Raw genomic sequence first — 18,915 nt, 5'->3', positions numbered from 1 at the left:
CATCTTCTTTTTTTCATATGCATTTAATACAGGAATTCCTTAAAAATGAAGTAAAGCACATACCTGTAGACACAACCATTCTCCTTGCTTATTTTTCATTTCTTAGCCCTTCTTTGTAATATTGCAAAATATAACATGGACTACAGAATCAATAAATGGAAAAACCACTCTGGTACAATAATATGATTTAATCTATATAAGTACTACAAAAAAAAGGTCATTACACCTACCCTACTGTATATACATCCCATTCTTGATGAGAATGCACATGGACTCTAAATCTTTCATCACTGTTGTTCTTCAGAGGTGAAGTGGTGGCTCTGAGGCTAGGGACCTGCACTGGCAATCGGAAGGTTGCCAGTTCGAATCCCATAAATGCCAAAGGAGACTCTGCTCTGTTGGGCCCTTGAGCAAGGCACTTAACCTGCAATTGCTGAGCGCTTTGAGTAGTAAGAAAAACACTATATAGATGTAAAGAATTATTATTCAAGAACATGTTTCTGCCATGTATGACTCTTCTTTGAATTTTACGCAGTCCAACCACTTTATGAGGGTGTAAGTGATTCCATAATGCACCTTTAACTGTTAGTGGGTATTAAAATAAGTGATTCCATAATTCACCTTTAACTGCTAAGTTATAAGGTTTGGCCTGAAAAAATATTTATTTATAATCCTGCTGCAAATAAGAATTTATTGTTAAATCATGAACTTTCAAAGACTCCTTCACCTAGGTTCACCTTAAACTAGCTAATATTTTACTTGCATCAATTTTTCTTTCCTAAACTGCTGCATTGCTTGGGGCCCTGTTTACTGCAAAAAGTCACATTTTGACAGGTTGTTTTTTACCAGTTTATCATTAAATAGTTACCTTGACATTCATGCAAAGAATGACATATGCCTGACACAACATTCATAAATGTACACATACCTACCAAAGTATCTCCAATTTAAAATTAATGGACTGTGTGACAAACCAGGAAGCAGAAGGCTCGACCATCAGCCTCTGGGCAACTTTCAGTCTTAGCTCACCATATTAAAGAATCATGTTTAAGAAATTAAAAAAAGCTACAAAGGCAAGGCTAAATGCATTAGGTAGCCTTGACACAAAATAGTTGCACAGAAAACCTGTTTTGTTGATTCTCTAGAGATCACTTTGCTCTTCTGAAAAATTATGAGCTAACTCACTGGAACTGAAAGCTGTGACTCTGGCAGTCACTGTAAGAAAATTAGAGCTGAGATCTGGGGAAAATGTGTGAAGTAAAGAAGAAATGCTAGCATGAGGTACAGTATAGAGTGCCACAATTTAGGGGAGATAGAGAAAACCCAATGCTTTGTGCAAAACACAGGATGAAAATCAGTACTGGATATTTAATCATATTGTGGGAATAGGGAACCGTTATTACAGCTCTATGCAGCAAGAAAAACACCAAATAGGGGCTATATGTTACAACAATAATATTTGTTTTAGCAAAATAAACATTACAAAAAGAAACACAGAAATAACAGCAAAATATAAGGAAAAGATAAAACTAGGCTGCCTCTTTGGGCCTGCTTAAATAGAATTTGAACCAATATCTAAATGGTGCGGAAGTCCTTACTCAAAACTATACTCAAAGCCCTTGCTACTATAGCCCAAAATGCAAGTTATGAGGTGGTAATAGCAATGGTGTAATATAAATTTGATTAATACAGTTAAATATATTGTGCATGTTGTTAAAAAGTTATGTAATTATATTCCTAAGGTTTTAAATGTAAAAAGTAAATGCTCGTATTTATGTTAAATTATTTTATTGGTTTGGAAAGTAGCAAAGGGCGGGGGTCACAGGTCAGAAGAGGGACGAGAAAGGAGGGGCAAAAAAAGAAAGGAGAGAACTTGGCTTTTGCGCTGAAAGCAAGGATTGAAATGCGGTCCATAGTAAACTTCAGCGAGAAGAAAAAGAAAAAAAAAAAAGAAGACCGGATTCCAGCACGGAATTAACAATCGGGAGAGAACATGTGAACGTGTTGGTGGTTGGACAGACTGGTCGAGAATGCCAAACCAGTGAGCTAAGGAGGACTGTCCATGAAAGGCTGAACACTGAAGGCGTTGGAGGATGTTGGAGTTCTTTTCCGATATCAGACATTGTCACAACTGACCAACTATAGCTGAAAAAGTAATACATGCTACGAAAGAAACGAAAGTGGACGCACTTCAGCTGGAAACAAGACCCATCTGCTCTATTACAGCATAAGAAGCCATCACTGAGTAACGTCACAATCACCTTCAAGTAACAGGCCTGCAACGATTATCTGTGGTACCTTTTACCTGACTTTTGTTGGTTCCTTTTATTTAGTTTGCCGACTTAGGTTTTATAAGGGGATTGTACTTGTTTATTGATATTTTGTGCATTTAAAGAAAGGACTGCTGTTTAACAATGAAATAAATTCTTGGAGTATTTAAGTTTATACTTTGGTGTGGATGTGTTAAATGTATATATGTAAACAGTTATATGTTTAAACTAAGCCATTGAGCTGTGGTGGGGTTTTTTTTCTATGGCTGGCTAAGCCATATCGGGGAAAAAAAAAGGGAAAATCACTTTGGCTGGTGGTTATAGTATCCCTATGTGGGGTCTATTAACGAATTGTGTACGGAAGGTTAAAGTTATGTAAATTACATTAGTAACCCAAGGGTTGTTGCTTAAACTAGTTGTGCTCAGAATGCTAAGGTAAAAGGTTATGTTTAAAGTTAGTTAAGAAAAAAACTGAACTCAGGTTAGCACCATCCATAAGGGTGGAGGGGTGCTACACTTCCTTATGTCATGAATCTCTGTCAATTCTGGTATCTTCCTCCCAGCGGTTCATCATTTGCACAAAATTCTCCTTCAGTATCTAGGCTTAAACTTCCTTTTGCTGTCATTTCTTACTGGTCAGGTCAGGTCAGGTCAGGGAGCATGCACTGATACAGCGTCTTGCCACACCCACCACATGATAAAAAAACAGCTCGGGATCCTAGTTGGCAACCCCCCAGGCAGACAAGTGGTTCAGTCTCACCCTCCAGAAATGACCCTGGTGTTATGTGGGTGTCCCCTTGGTCTGGTCCAACAACGGGTCCTCAACAATGAGAGGATCCTGTGTGCCATATCACCCTTGGGGAATTGTGCCACATGGCCATTGTGCCATAACTGATGCTCCCTCACAATGCAGGTGATGTGCCTCATTTGGGACTCCGTGAGCAACCGCTAATTTGACACAAAGTCAAACCAGAGGTACCCAAGGATTCTCCAAAGAGACACAGTAGTAAAGGAATCCAGGCTTCGTCTCAGGTCACTGGATAGCATCCATGTCTTGCAACCATATAGAAAGACAGGAAGCACCAGGACTCTAAAGACTTGAACCTTCACCAATTGCATAGATGCTGGGAGTGCCACACCCTTTTCCAGCTACCTCATGACCCCCATGCTCTCCCAATCAATCTACTGACTTCATATAAAGAGTCACCAGAGACTTGAATGTCACTGCTGGGGTAAATAATCCTCTTGACAGGGTCGACACTCTCCGCAGATAAACATACTGCTGTTGGTTGTGCCTAAGAGGTCATTAAAGGCCTGGATCTTGATTTTTATCCAGGACACTCGCAAGCCCAGACACTCAGACTCCTTGCTATGTCTCTCAAGAGCCCTGATCAGAGCCTCCATTGACTCGGTGAAGATCACAGCATTGTCAGCAAGGACAAGATCAGTGAATCTTTCTTCATCAACAGATGCCCCACAGTCACTGGGCTGGAGTAGCAACAACAAGTCTTTGGTCAGAATTCACAAACTGGGCACTTCTGTAGACCCTGCAATTTTGTAAGAGCTCCACTGCATGCCCACGAGGATATGATTGATCTCCTTAACCACACCACCAGTATTGGAGTACCAAATCCAATGATGCGGCTCAGGGCGCTGGATCCAGTGATCCACAAACCCTGACCTTTTGCAAAGTCAAGTAACTTTCACCACAGTCGCCAGATTCATGGGGACCGAGACATAGATAGCCCTGTCAGTGCTAGTGGTTGCATTGAAGTCACCCATGACCAGAGGAGTGTCACCTCGCGGGCAGCCATTAACCACCAAGCAAAGTTGCGAATAAAATGTCTCCTTCACCGAGACATCACTCACCATGGTTGTAGCATACACTGAGACAACAGAAAAGGCACACAGAGAGTGCCGTAATCTGAGTCTCATAATACGCTTGTTGACAGGAGTGACATTGGACACCATCGTAAGGAGTCGATCTGCCACGGCAATAGCTACTCCCTGAGTATGAGACCAGAACAATAAATAGTGTGCGCACCTACAGAGATCTGGCCAGTCCCAAGTCTGAGTACCTAAGCAAGTGCTGCCACTGAGATGCGGAGTATACACAGCTCCTTCAACAACAGAGAAAGTTAATCATCATGCCGGTGAGACAAGATATTCCACGCGCCTACCTGGATGGGTCGCTAAAAATTTTGAGTGCTGCCGTGCAGCAGGTGACACTTCAGCACCACACCAGTTCTGATCCCCAACAGGCCTGACCCAATTTGCTCTCAGAAGGTTTTGACTCTTCCGGGGATGGGGCTTCCGAGGGCTTTCCCCCATCCCCTTCATATTGCAAGCAGCCTTCCTATGGGCAGCTGCCACAGAGCTGCACCCAAGGAAGAGCAAAAAAGAGTCCTATCTGTTGTCTCAAAGCCGCATAAAGTTTTTTTTATTGGTGGCTGGAATGCCAATTCTGCCACCAACCCCCATGATTTCCCTGCAAACTGCAGGACCACTTGCACGGCTGGATGCAGTTTAACATCATACCTTATTTACATGTTAATTTTCTTACCTAAACCAGAATTACATCTAGAGACAAGGCCTGTCCTATTTTGCTACAGGCACAATAGGCCACTCTCTTCCTTTCTCTTTCTCTCTTTATTGTCTCATAGGCAAACACACATACACACTCTAAAGACAGGCTCAAGTATTCCCAGAATCTACTGGTTTTGCCTGTTCTTGCTAGAATATGACATTCTTTCTCAAAAGCTACCACTCTGTTTGTTCCATGTCAACGTGTCTACCTGTAGCCCTTGCAGAACACACAGGAGTCACATTCAACTCAATTAGCCACTGCCTTCATTACATGGTTTACTGTATTGGTCCTACCTAGTCCTTTAGTAAAGACCACATTTGCTGTGTCAAGTCCAAGACTGGTTGATCAACTAGTTGAAATCAAGTCAAGACTGAGTCTAAAGGGAAGTCAAACCCAAAGCCAAATTGTAGTGAGATAGTGTTCAAAACCATTCGATTTGCTAATTCTCTGAAGGAGTATGTGAAAAGGCGCTATAAAGGCGCCCAACCCAACACAGACTGGACACGGAGGCACACGTAAAATAAATAAACTGCCACATTGCCCCTCTCTGCACGTCACCCTGCATGTCCTGCGAGGCTGGTCTTTTCCAGGACGGGAAGACGGCGTCATCCTGTTCGCAGGTCTGTCCTGTGGAAACATAACTGAAGAATCGGGAGGAGTTGTCCTGATGTCCACTTCCTCTGGATGTCCTCCAGGGACAACCCCTCCAGCCGTGACCACAGCGGCCGCATTCGTAGCAATGCCGCTCCACTTTAGTCTGAACCCTACAGGATTGGAAACAGGACAGGAATTCCTGCCCCGATGTCCACTCAGCTGAGGGCTCGTGGTGTCTCCGCCCCTCTGCAGCGTAGCCGTCCACTGTCTGCGAGCAGACGGCCTCACGCTGGGCTTTGTCAGGAGTCCCCATCATCCTTTCCTGCGTCCTCCTCCTGCTATGGGGTGCACCGACGGTCTGGGTCCCCTTATGGGAAGAAGAGGGACCCTGTGCCGTCTGCACCCCTTTGGACGCCTGCGAGACTGGTGTCGGCAGTCGAGGCAAGGCTGTTTGGCAGCCGATGTCTACCAGCTGCTTCCCTGCACACTCCTCTGCCGCACTGTCAGTCATCGCGGCTGCGTCTCTTGTAGGAGGTGGGGCGACTTGGCAAGCAGAAGTGACCAATACTGCCACCTTTTCGCTCCGCCCTCCCCTTTCATCTACAGCACAGGCATCACTCACCTGTAGCACTGCATCAAACAGGCTGGGGAATCCAGCATCGCGGCGCCACAGCCACCCAAGAATGGCCCCTAAAGGCACGCCAAGCTTTTTCTCCAGCCTCTCCTTAGTCTCCTGTAGAGTCTACAATACCTGAAAAAGGGATTGCATGGGTAGGAGGACACCCTCCAACTCCCGTACAGGTTATTTTACTCACCTCACCCTCTCCTGCCAACCGCAAGCCATCAAGGCCCTGCGCGTTCCTCGCAGGCCCCTTCGGATGTTTGTCGGGATCGGGGTGAAGGTTCGCTGTCCTTGCCTATTTGCTTTTATCGGCGGGGAGCCGACACACACCCTCCACCCCCTTACCTGACACAGTGAGGTCTTCCTGGCTCTCCACCGCCCCCTCCTCCCTTGATGTGATGTCATCGGAATGAGACTCGAGGCGCTCATCCTCCAGTCGTTGTCTCTTGGCAAACAGCAGGCCCAGGTCGAAGTCAGGCTCGCTCGCCATCGTCCCACGGATCAACGTGCTTAGGCCAACAGCGCGAATCCGATGGTTCGCCATCTAGGACGTAGGCATACGAAAAAGCAGAATATCCCCAAGGCCAATCACCCCCAGGTCTGATACCTACCTCCTTACGGATCCCGCCTCCCGGAGTTTCTGTATTCCTGGTGGCCTCACGTCGTAGCATGCCGATCTGGGCTTCCTTGGCGACAGCTTGCGAGTCGGCACCCACTGTTTTGGGAGCCCTCCTGGCTTTCTTCTTCCCCATGGATGGCATGGTGGATTTTCAAAGCCTCCTTTGTAGATAGATAGATAGATAGATAGATAGATAGATAGATAGATAGATAGATAGATAGATAGATAGATAGATAGATAGATAGATAGATAGATAGATAGATAGATAGATACTTTATTAATCCCAAGGGGAAATTTACATACTCCAGCAGCAGCATACTGATAAAGAAAATATTAAATTAAAGAGTGATAACAATGCAGGTATACAGACAGTCAATAACTTTGAATAATGTTAACGTTTACCCCACAGGTGGAATTGAAGAGTCGCATAGTGTGGGGGAGGAACGATCTCCTCAGTCTGTCAGTGGAGCAGGAAAGTGACAGCAGTCTGTCGCTGAATCTGCTCCTCTGTCTGGAGATGATACTATTTAGTGGATGCAGTGGATTCTCCATTATTGACAGGAGCCTGCTCAGTCCTCGTCGCTCTGCCACGGATGTCAAACTGTCCAGCTCTATGCCTACAATAGAGCCTGCCTTCCTCACCAGTTTGTCCAGGCGTGAGGCATCTCTCTTCTTTATGCTGCCTCCCCAGCACACCACCACGTAGAAGAGAGTGCTTGCCACAACCATCTGATAGAACATCTGCAGCATCTTATTGCAGATGTTGAAGGACGCCAGCCTTCTAAGGAAGTATAGTCAGCTACATCCTTTCTTACACAGAGCATCAGTATTGGCAGTCCAGTCCAATTTATCATCCAGCTGCACTCCCAGGCATTTATAGGTCTTCACCCTCTGTACACAGTCACCTCTGATGATCACGGGGTCCATGAGGGGCCTGGGCCTCCTAAAATCCACCACCAGCTCCTTGGTTTTGCTGGTGTTCAGGTGTAGGTGGTTTGAGTCACACCATTTAACAAAGTCATTGATTAGGTCCCTATGCTCCTCCTCCTGCCCACTCCTGATGCAGCCCATGATAGCAGTGTCGTCAGCGAACTTTTGCACGTGGCAGGACTCCGAGTTGTATTGGAAGTCCAATGTATATAGGCTGAACAGGACCGGAGAAAGTACAGTCCCCTGCGGCGCTCCTGTGTTGCTGATCACAATGTCAGACCTGCAGTTCCCGAGATGCACATACTGAGGTCTGTCTTTAATGATAGTCCACGATCCATGACACCAGGTATGAATCTACTCCCATCTCTGGCAGCTTGTCCCTAAGGAGCAGAGGTTGGATGGTGTTGAAGGTGCTAGAGAAGTCCAGAAACATAATTCTTACAGCACCACTGCCTCTGTCCAAGTGGGGGAGGGATCGGTGTAGCATGTAGATGATGGCATCCTCCGCTCCCACCTTCTCCTGGTATGCGAACTGCAGAGGGTCGAGGGCATGACGGACCTGTGGCCTCAGGTGGTGAAGCAGCAGCCGCTCCATGGTCTTCATCACATGTGACGTCAGGGCGACAGGCCTGAAGTCATTCAGCTCACTAGGACGTGATATCTTTGGGACTGGGGTGATACAAGATGTTTTCCAAAGCCTCGGGACTCTCCCCTGTTCCAGGCTCAGGTTGAAGATGCGCTGTAGAGGACTCCCCAGCTCCAGTGCACAGACCTTCAGCAGTCGTGGCGATACTCCATCTGGACCCACTGCTTTGCTGGCACGAAGTTTCCTCAGCTCTCTGTTCACTTGCGCTGCTGTAATTGTGGGTGGGGTTGTATCTCCTATGCTGGTATCAGCAGAAGGATGGGTGGAGGGTGCAGTACTCTGAGGTGAGAGTGAGAATGCGTTAGGGTGGTCAAACCTGTTAAAGAAGTTGTTCGTTTGGTTTGCTCCCTTCACGTCTCTCTTAATGGTGGCACCCCGCTTCGAGCTGCAGCCAGTGATGAACTTCATCCCATCCCACACTTCCTTCATGCTGTTATTCTGCAACTTCTGCTCCAGCTTTCTCCTGTACTGCTCCTTCGCCGCCCTGAGCTGGACTCGGAGTTCCTTCTCCACACGCTTGAGCTCATGCTGATCACCGCCTTTAAAAGCCCTTTTCTTCTGGTTCAAAAGGCCCTTGATGTCACTTGTAATCCATGGCTTGTTGTTAGCATAGCAGCATACTGTTCTTACTGGAACTACAATGTCCATACAGAAGTTGATGTAGTCAGTAGTCCAGTCAACAACCTCCTCAATGTTCTCACTATAAGATCCCTGCAGGATATCCCAGTCCGTAGTTCCAAAGCAGTCTCTCAGAGCCTGCTCTGCCTCAGGGGACCACTTCCTGAATGAACGTGTGGTTTTAGGTAGCTTCCTCACTCTTGGTTTGTAGTGAGGCTGAAGCAGAACCAGGTTATGATCTGCTTTCCCAAGCGCAGGCAGCGGGGTGGCGCTGTATGCGTCTTTAACATTTGCATACAGTAGGTCAATAGTTCTATTTCCCCGGGTGTTACAATCCACATACTGGGAGAAGGCAGGTAATGTTTTGTCCAGCATTACATGGTTGAATTCTCCAGCGATTAGCACAAGTGCCTCGGGGTGTTGTGTTTATAATTTAGCCACATCGGAATGGAAGATGTCACTCGCTATCTCCACGTCCACCCAAGGAGGGATGTATACAGTAACAACAATGACGTCTTCAAACTCTCTGGGCAAGTAATAGGGACGCAGACTTACGGCCAACAGTTCAATGTCCCTGCAGCAAGTGGAGATTTTAATGTTAACATGTCCAGAGTTGCACCATCTTTTATTGACATAGAGTGCAAGTCCTCCTCCTTTGTACTTCCCGCAGGTACTTGCGTCTCTGTCCGCTCTAACTGTACTAAACCCGGGTAGCTCCACGTTAGCATCTGGGATGTTAGTTGTTAGCCACGTTTCACTAAAACACAACAAACTGCATTCTCTGTAGGTCCTGACATTTCTCTATGTATTTTTCAAGTACAATTTGTATTTCACGGCTTCCCTGCCGCGTGTGCTCGCTCTATGCGCTGTTGCATGCCTCACACTGTGTCGGGTTGTTAACACAAATTTTACTGCAGGTTCCTGCCTTACAGATGGCCAGGAATCCTGCTGACTATGCCAGTGTGAAAAGGCGCTATAAAGGCCTGACCCGACACAGATTGGACACGGAGGCACAAGTAAAATAAATTAACTATTTATTTTTCTTCACCTGTGGGCGCACGTCTTCCCCGTGTCCCACAGGCAGTACACAGTCCCAAGCACAAACACACAAAGTAAAACAAAAAGCAAAGCACACTCTTCTTCTTCCTCCAGCACACATCCCAGGCAACCTCCTCCTCCTGGCTGTTGAGTGGTGGTTGCTGGGCCCTTTTATAGTCCACCCAAGTTCCGGCTGCACTTCCGGGTGTGGCGAATACACTGCCCATACAGGCTCAGGAGTCCCAGCTGCAGCACCCCTTGGCGGTGCCTGCGGGATCCAACAGGGCTGAACTCAACTTCAATTCCCTGCGGGAAACCGAGGCACCGCTCCAACCCAGGGGGGTAGCCATCTAGCGTCCAGGGGGAGGTATTGCACCGTCCAGGTCTGCTCCCCCTGAATATGCAGTGAAGGTGCATCCCAGCCGGGCATGGACCCCGGCCATCTGCCACAGAGTAATTGAGGTTTAGCTCTACTGAACTCCTGCAGGTTCACTTTAGAAAATGGATTAAAGCATGGAAAAAGATTTCACCAGTCCCTGAGTTGAAAGCATACAAGGTAAGACATTGAATTTTACAGGTAGCTCTAAGCACACCAAAAATGTAATCATATTTCAAATTATAGAAAAGAACAAATACAAATGTTCTTAAAAATAATTTATTTTTTATAGTGTAATGTGTAAGACTAGATGATCATGTTGCACTTATATTTAATTTTAAAAAGTGAAACAGAGGTATAAGATTAAACTAGGCCAAATTATTCTTTTTTCAACCTAGCATTACACGCAACACTCTCTAGAAATATGTAATAATGCATAAACATCCCCCATCCTCATGAAAGGTATTGTGTTACTTGAAGCTAAACTGCAACTTCACATTTTCAGGACATCAGACTTAAATGTAATGAATCACACAGATCCACATTATCTTTCTAGTATGGTGTACCAGTAATGTCTATGCTGGTAAATACCAAGAAACTAGCTACAAAGTTAAGACAGTGCAAAACATCCCACTCATGTTAGCACATGAAGCAATGTATTTGTCACTTTAACATAAACTCAACCTATTCCCCTTGGGATTAATAAAGTATCTATCTATCTATCTATCTATCTATCTATCTATCTATCTATCTATCTATCTATCTATCTATCTATCTATCTATCTATCTATCTATCTATCTATCTATCTATCTATCTATCTATCTATTCAAAGAACAGAGCATTTCAAAACGTTTGGTACCTGCTCTATTCAGCTCTTCAAAATAATTCAGTTACTCTTCTTCAATTCTATTAATTTTATCCCTTTCAGGTAATGTGTTTGTGCACATCTGGTCTAAAATGTCAATGATTGCTGGTGTCCTTTACAGAACTACTGAAGTCTTTGATTGCACTTGAGAAACTGGAGGACATTACTTTTTTCAATTTAATTTTCAAAAGCATTATTGAAAACTTTCTGTATAGAAAGACAGATTATAGTCAAACATAATTATTTTTCTCTTTTAATATGCAAAATTAAAAATATCAACTTAACATTAAAAAACACATTATTCAGCAGTGGTGTCCTAACACACACTATCTTCCAACTTGCAGTCTTTGCAACTGTCTGCTAACTCAAGTCTGCCAAAGTATGGATCATTACTTTTTAAAAAATAAAATAAATAAATAACACACAAACATTCATGACCAAATAATCTGTACAGCAATGAACACAATAGTGTATTTCATATTTATTTCCTATAATTGAAAATGTAATAAGATAAAAGTGAAAATAGACTCAAAATGTTATAATCAAGTAAAATAAGAATATGCTTAAACATACTTAAGTACAGAAATGCAGCAGATATACAATAATGTTCCTGACTAATGTCTCCCATGAAAGAAAATTAAATTATTACAAAGAAAAGGAGAACACGACTCAGGATAATAATCAAGATATTCTCAAATGTGATTCTACTCATAACAACAAAAAATAACTACAGTCAAAGTAAACAATAAAACTAAACACAGTGAGCTCAAAGCTATACTAATAAATATTTTTGTTATTCAGTTGTAATTGCATTCTATTCTATAGATATACAGTATATACTTTAAACAGTATAAGAGACAATGACACAACTGAAACACTAAAAAAATAAGCAATAGACACATCAACAAATATAGAAATGTAGAAAATTTAAAAATAATAAATATATATAAGCTACTAAAATACTGTATAACAGACAAAACAAGTAACAGACAACACAAGTAACAGAGGGTCGGTAACACTGACTGTACAGTACAACCTGATTGGTAGTGCAGGTACTTAAAATAACTGAATTATAGTCACAGGACAAACAAATGAGTTAACAGCATATAAGTTAACAGACTAATGGCCTGCAAGTAAAACATACAGTCATCTGGAAAAATCTGTGCACTTCCTAGACCTGTTATTTTCTAGTAAGGAAAGGGAGTCAAATCCTATCCTATTAGGAAAGGGAATAGGCTATCACTAGCCATGAAATAGATTTAAATTTGAATAAACAATGGGAGGTCTGAAAATTAAAGTAGTGATTATGAGAAGGATTTACGAGTTGTACTGAACTTCTCACTATAAACCTCAAGGCAGTGTTCATAAGACCTTAAGAAGGGTTATAGAATGTTATGTGTGTAAATGTAGAGTACCATCCTAAGGAGGTTATTGTTAAGCTTGATAATACACTAAAGAAGCCACACCTGGAGGGAGTAGTTTTTGGTCTTCGGGCTACAAAGAAGACATAGTAGCACTTGAAAACAGTCCAGAGAAGAGGAACTAGGCTGAGTCCAGGTCAACAGAGGATGAGAAATGAAGAAAGATTAAAAGAATTGAACCTTTTCCATTTAAGCAAAAGAAAATTAAGAGGTGACATGACTGAAGTGTTTAAAATTTTAAAACAAATTAGTACAGTGGATCAAGACTGTTACTTTAAAATGAGTTCAATAAAAACATGGGGACACATTTGGAAACTTGTTAAGAGTGAATTGTGCACAAACATTAGGAAGTTTTTCTTCACACAGAGAACCATAGACACATGGAATAAGTTACCTAGTACTGTGGTAGACAGTAGGAATTTAGGGACCTTCAAAATTCAACTTGATGTTAATTTGGAGGATTTAAATAGACAGATTGGTGAGCTTTGTAGGGCTGGCATGTTCCTGTCAGATTTTATCAAATGTTGAAATGTTTTAAAAGAAGTTTTTTAAAACTACAGACCAGATATGGTTGTGAAGGACAAGAAGGAAAGATATTGTCTGCTCATTGACATGTCTGTCTCCACTGAAAGAAACACCTCCCTAAAAACTACAAAAAACTCTCCAAATACAAACATGTAGAAATAGAAATTGAAAAAATTTGGGGTATGAAAACTACAATAATACCAGTGGTAATAAATGGTCTTGAGCTGTTCAAGAAAGGGATGGAAAACTACACCAACAACATCCCTGGTAATATCAAGACAAAAGAGGTCAAGAAGATCATCCTCCTTGGCACTTTTCATATACAGAGGAGGACTTTGCACATCAAGTGAACCACCACACCCTCATGATAGCCCAAAGCTCAAGGGACTCGGCTTCATGAGTGAATAGACCAGGGGCCTCATGTATAAATGGTGTGTACGCACAGAAACGTTGCGTAAAAACGTTTACACTTGGCATAAAGCCACGCACATTTCCACGGTAGTTCATACCCTGTCGTATGCAAGTTTTCTGCTTGGTTTTGCAGACTGGCGGCACCCAGCTTCAAAGCAGTGCTACTGTTCCTGTGTGGTTATTCTTTCTTTTTCAGATCCACATCCCTGATGCGGCTTTATAAATACACTGAAATTAACCGCATATTGTTTATTAGTTTAATGAATCTGATTGTAATTAACCTGTAACAATATAATGGTCCACAGAATGGTCAAACTATTCTAAATACCATAACTGCTTTAGCATTGTTACTCTCACTGCACCTTCTTCTTCTTCTGTCAGCTGCTCCCGTTAGGGGTTGCCACAGCGGATCATCTTTTTCCATATTACTCTCACTGCACCACTCGGAGTATTTAAATCACTGTATCTGAGTGTGAATCACAGATCTACAGCGATCGGAAAGAGAATTATCGGTATACAGCATCAAGCACATGCTGCTTCAGCCATTCGCTATTTGAACTGCTCTCATCCGACCAACGCTTCAGAGTCTTTCCTGTTCAGACCTCGCGGTTCACAAACAGTTTCATCCCAAGAACTATAAATGCACTCAATCAGTCCATCAAGTGCTCCTTGTAGAACTGTTTGTACTTGAAAAGTTACTGCGAGGTAATTGTACTTATAATACAGTTATACTATTGCACAACCTGACCAACTTTATAAAGCACATATTTACATATGATGACGATATCATTTTTAAGATGAAATGCAGCAAAATATATTTATTATATTATACAGATAAAACTTTAATCTTTAACTACACGGTGCTGTAGCACTAGCGAGAAACTTGAGCTTTGTTCATGGTTTGTTCCTGCCTCACGCTGTATTCATGCTGTGGCTGGCGCGACACTGGTAGGATAGATGGATAGAATAATTAAACATTACGAAGATATTTTGATGTTCCTTAAAAGTTTTGAAGAATCGGTGTTCTAAGCTTACGGGTGGCTTAACATCTATTGCGAGCTGATTGTGTGGTGATTGAGTATTTGGAGAAAGAAAAGTAAGGACAGGAATTGGGGGTTAGTACGTTTGAAAAAGACAGTACTTCTGTAATAAAGCATTTCATCAAAGGTCGCGCATGGTGCAGCAAGAATCTTGCATAAGACATGAACAATCACTGCGCCACCGTGTTCCCATGTTTAATAACATGCTTTAACTCATATCATCATGAAAATGATATCACGTATACTTTTCAATATTTTAATTATTCAGAGAGCTGTAATATTACGAATGTAATGGATTCTGTGTCCTGTTGGAGGAAGAGCACGTAGTGATTCAGGCTCATAGAGCACATATAAGATCAAATACAAAACAAAGCATTTAACGTGCTACTTTAGTTACGATGGGATTTGAGAAACTAGTAAACAATTTTAAGATGAAGTTTATGACGTTCTACTTTAATGACAAAATAAACTAAGTGATTACAGTGGAAATGTCGAGATTAAAGTTGACATTTCATGCTTTTTTCACACTTTGTGCCTTTTTTTTTCACTGTACCCTAATAAGCTTGCATATGACACTCAGACGGTGGGCTATGAGTCGCCTTTTCACGCCGACTTTGATATGTGACAACTTCGTTTTTATTTCGGGCACTGTGCGACTTTGTGAACTTGAGCTTTCGAGTTTCTCCGACACGCTATGTCACTCGATCAACTTCCTTTTGTTGCTTATATAACTGTTTAAACCAACAAATAGTACGTTTTTCTTTGCCTCCATTTGGTATTCACTGAAATTCTTCTATTTTTCCTCGTACTTTTGCCATTGCCTTTTCACAGAACGCTGAGCTTAAGGGCTATTTATATTGATTTGCATATTCAAAGAGGTGTAATTCTGGGAGAAGTTGGGGTGGGACTACAGGTGCGTGCACGAGTGTTACTTTTCACGCTGACCGGGATTTATGTAGCGGAAGAACGTGGAAGTTGGTGAACGCACAGATTTATGCATCTGGATTTTTCTGTGCATAAGCACATTTCGGCTTTTGTGCTTACGTCATGTTATAGTGCGAATTTTACGCATGGAGTTATGCATGAGGCTCCAGGACTTTAAGGAAAGATAATAATAAAAATAATAATAAATATTATTATTATTCTGCGGTGGGCTGGCACCCTGCCCAGGGTTTGTTTCCTGCCTTGCGCTCTGTGTTGGCTGGGATTGGCTCCAGCAGACCCCTGTGTCCCTGCAGTTACGATATAGCGGGTTGGATAATGGATGGATGGATTATTATTATTATTGCTGTTTTAAATATCTTCTATCCATAAATCTATCCATATAGTTTTCTCCGCTATAGACAAAATAATAACAATCCATCCATCGATCCATCTTCCTAATCTGCTTATTTAGAGCAGCGTCATGGAGCAGCAGGTGCCCACCCAGCACGAATAGGGTGCAAGGTAGGAACAACAACTAAATAATGACAATGTTCTAATAATATTATTAACATCATCATCATAATTGTTGCCCCTCTATATCCAACATCCATTAATCTGTTCATATATTTTTCTGCTACAGGCATAATAATAATCGTCAACAAGAGAAACTCATCATTCATTAAAAATAAAATTGATAATTGGTTTTTAGTGCCTCAATATGTTCTGTCTTTATCAGTATCCAATTTTTTTTTTCCGAATTGTGTGTGTACAAGACATTACATGGAAAAATTGGGTAGGCTCTTTTAAAAATCTATGATTTTTTAAAAAATACATAAAAAGAATATGCACATCAATTGCAGGTTCCATGTATAGATCACATATATAATCCAGATTTGAGAAAAGTTTATAAATATTACCAATAAAATACTTGTCTATCTGCCATATATTGTAAGATGACAAACAGTTAGAAAATTTGTTTTTTATAAATCTGAATCTCATCTTTGCAATTAGATTTTGCAAAAGAACAGCAAATATGCAATAATCTCTCTCTATAATCATCACCACTCACAATCAAAAACCCTGTTACTTCAATTAAAACAGCTCTTTGTGTGAAGTGCCTTAGAAGTCTAACACATAGTAAGTAACTAAGTTATTAAAATGTATTCATAAAATGCTTTTCTCAGACAGGTGTCACAAAGTGCTGTACAATAAAATAAAAGAACAAAGAAGTAATAATAAAAATAAAATAAAGTAAAAATATACTAACAAAAACTACCCAAAAGCTTTTCTAAAAAGGTCTTAAGCTGGGCTTTAAACTGTTCAACCGATTGCACCGATCTCAGTGCAGGAGGAAGACTGTTTCACAGTCTGTGAGCAACAGATTGAAATGTTTGATCCCCATGTGTCTTCAGCCTGGAGAGTAGAACAGAAAGAAGGCTGGATCTCAAGGCTTGACTAGTGGTGTAAAGGTGCAGGAGATCCATAATGTATTGGGGAGCCTGACCTTGCAGGGTTCTATAAGTGAGTATGAGAATTTTAGATTGTATCCTGAATTCTCCTGGAAGCCAATGCAAAGAGAATAAGATAAGAGTAATATGAGTCCACTTATGGTAGCATGTTAAAAGCCTGGCATCTGTGTTCTGAATAGTCTGAAGAAGAGTAAAACCAGATTTGCTTAAACAAGTATAGAGTTACAAAAATCAATGTGTGATGAGACAAAAGCATGAATAAGCTGTATAGTATATTATTGAATAGTTGTTGACTCGTAAAAGAACAATAGAGCTGGATGTCATTGGCATAGAAATGACTGGAGTTTTTATTTTTGTGTACTTCTTTGCCATCTGACCATAGCATTGGATTTATTAGTATAATAATTAGTCTTAAAAATTAATTTGACAATTTAATCCATAATATAACGACTTCTGTCACTTTTTATCTGTATTATGAAATGCATATTGTTTTGTTCTTCTTTATTTTTTTTGGTATTTCTTTTATTAATTCATTCATAAACCTAATTATTTATAATTTATTATTTTTCTTTTTACTTTCACATATTTTCTCTGACAACTTGTAAAGCACTTTGACCTATATTTTTGCATGAGATTGTGCTATAGAAATAAATATTGTTATTCCTTTAAATATTTTAATTAAATGCATGCATTCTTGAATTCATTAATGAAATTCCATCGCCAGTTTCTCATGAGCGTATCCAGATGCTGCAGATGATTGGTCCTGACTTTCATTCTAAATGGAGTCACTTTTTTGAAAGTATATTATAGCTCTGCATTTGATAACAATATCTCTTATAAACCTATAATATAATGTTTGTTATGGAAGTGCAACAGTTTATTAGAAACATATATTGAATGGGAATCAGCGTGTCCTACTAAATGAAGATAGGAGTGCCCCAAACATAACTGTCCAATGGTCATTGTTGATCCATCCATCCATCCATTTTCCAACCCGCTGAATCCGAACACAGGGTCACGGGGGTCTGCTGGAGCCAATCCCAGCCAACACAGGGCACAAGGCAGGGAACCAATCCCGGGCAGGGTGCCAACCCACCGCAGGACACACACAAACACACCCACACACCAAGCACACACTAGGGCCAATTTAGAATCGCCAATCCACCTAACCTGCATGTCTTTGGAATGTGGGAGGAAACCAGAGCGCCCGGAGGAAACCCACGCAGACACGGGGAGAACATGCAAACTCCACGCAGGGAGGACCCGGGAATCGAACCCAGGTCCCCAGATCTCCCAACTGCGAGGCAGCAGCGCTACCCACTGCGCCACCGTGCCGCCCTGGTCATTGTTGATAATAAATAAAATGTTTACTGTATGCTATATAAATAAAATGTATTATTATTATTATTATTGAGGGTTGCAGTTGCTAAAGGTTACAGCCATCAATGATCTTGATCAAGATATTGCCCCGCTCATCTGTCTCTGGACTTTCTAGATGTCCACCATGTACCTTAAAATGCTAGTAGTAATACGTCAGGGTCATTCTGTCAAAATGTCAATCAAAGATGATAGATGACTTGTTGGTCCCGCCCCCTTTCCTCTGATTGGTGGATTTAAATAATGCACCCCATCCCCTGTCGGTTGATTGGTGAATTACAGCCTGTCCCTGCCCCCGCCACGCCTTAACCCCGCTCCTCCACCTGATTGCTTAGGCAAAGTGTTAAGAGCAGGTTGATGGATATCGGTACAAACTGACCTGCTTTTAGCAGCTGCTGCTCTGAAAAAGTCTTTCCCTCACACAGCTGGGTGCTCGAAGTACACAGAAAGGAACTGACAGGGGCTGTGTGTGCCCGCCCCTGATGCTGCGTGGAGCGCGCTCGCCTGCACACATCTGTGTGCAAGCTCCCAAGCCCCACCCCTGCTGGGTATCTGCTCGTGAGCGCTCAGCCCCTCTGTCCA

The sequence above is a fragment of the Erpetoichthys calabaricus genome, chromosome 7, assembly GCF_900747795.2.
Source record: "Erpetoichthys calabaricus chromosome 7, fErpCal1.3, whole genome shotgun sequence".
NCBI classification, from domain to species: domain Eukaryota; kingdom Metazoa; phylum Chordata; class Cladistia; order Polypteriformes; family Polypteridae; genus Erpetoichthys; species Erpetoichthys calabaricus.
Note: the sequence above shows the minus strand (reverse complement) of the source record.